The sequence below is a fragment of the Salvia hispanica genome, chromosome 4, assembly GCF_029641045.1.
Source record: "Salvia hispanica isolate PSC_SH4W2 chromosome 4, Shi_PSC_v1, whole genome shotgun sequence".
Lineage (NCBI taxonomy): Eukaryota > Viridiplantae > Streptophyta > Magnoliopsida > Lamiales > Lamiaceae > Salvia > Salvia hispanica.
In genome coordinates, this window is record NC_142695.1 from 13,476,178 (window position 1) to 13,477,683 (window position 1,506).

The 1,506-nt window shown below is 39.0% G+C and overlaps 1 pseudogene; it reads left to right on the forward strand.

Annotated features, from left to right (window-relative positions):
* Positions 1-314: 314 nt before the first annotated feature.
* Positions 315-1,085, forward strand: LOC148927279 (secreted RxLR effector protein 161 pseudogene; annotated as a pseudogene).
* The last annotated feature ends 421 nt before the right edge of the window (positions 1,086-1,506 follow it).

A 1,506-nucleotide genomic window follows, 5' to 3' on the forward strand; every position in this document is an offset into this window, starting at 1 on the left:
AGATGGAATATCAAATTTGATCAGTGTATGCAGTCTCTTGGTTTTTCTAGAAGTGCTTTTGATCATTGTTTGTATTTCAAAAATCTGAATTATGTGCCTGTCTTTCTTCTTTTATATGTTGATGACATGTTGATAATGAGTCCTAATTCCAAAGATGTTAAATATGTTCAAGATATGCTCTGTACTAACTTTGACATGAAGGATTTAGGCAATGCTCAAAGGATATTGGGCATTGACATTGTCATAGATAGGAAAAACATGAGCTGGCTCTACACCAAAAGTCCTATGTAAAGAAGATTATGTCCAAGTTCAATATGGTAAATGCTAAACCTTCCACAGTCCCTTTGGCTGCCCATTTCATCCTCAGTAAGGATCAATGTCCTAAAACTGAAGAGAAAACTCAGAAAATGAAGAGTATCCCATACTCAAATGCAATTGGGTCAGTCATGTATCTTATGGTGAGTACAAGGCCTGACATAGCATACTCAGTGTCTTGCCTATCAAGGTATATGTCCAATCTAGGACAACCTCATTGGGAAGCACTTAAGTGGTTACTTAGATATTTGAAACATACTTCACATTATGGTCTTCATTATTCTAAGTGTACAGATTCTACTGACTTGTGTGGTTTTGTAGATTCAAACTATGCTAATGACAAGGATAAGAGGAAATCAACCACCTCTTATGTGTTTACTCTGGATGGATCCTGTATAAGCTGGAAGTCACAACTCCAGCATATTGTGTCACTATCCACAACTGAATCTGAGTACATTGCCATCATAGAGGCAATGAAAGAGGCTCTCTGGTTAAAGGGGGTTGCTGGGGAACTTAAATTCCTCAAGAATCCTGTTGTTGTATACTCAGATAGTCAATCTGCAATTCAAGTGTGCAAAAATCTTGTCTTCCATGACAGGACAAAGCACATTGACGTGAGATTCCACTTCATTAGGGATATTGTGGAGAAAGGTGAGGTGCTGTTGGAGAAAATTCATACTGACCACAATCCAGCAGACATGGGAACCAAGTGCTTGTCAGTTGAAAAGATGCTGACATGTATAAGGAAGTTCCATATTGACTCAGGATAGGTAAATGGTCAGGTATACTCCCTGGTGAAGATTCTTTACTGTTTATGCACTTGTTTTTACTTTGTTTATAAACTGTAAATGTTTTCTTCCCTTTGGAAGTGGTGACTTACTAAAGTTTTTTCAAAATCAGTAAGTCTTTATAGGCAATGATGAATGGCACAGTGTCAACCCCTCTCAGCTTTTGATAAGGCCCAAGGTGGAGATTGTGATGTTATATGGCCCTTATCTCTAAAAGCCCAATTGCCAATGTTTAGTAACCAGGCCCAATATCCAGTGGCCCAGTTGTGTGTGTGTTTGGCCCGGGTGGTGTTTGAGAGAAGCCTTTTAACATCCTAACCCTAGATCTTTCTCATTCATTCGGTTTTCTCCCTTCCCTCTGAGTAACTACGCTCTGCAATTGTAGGGTTTGTCCCTTGTGATT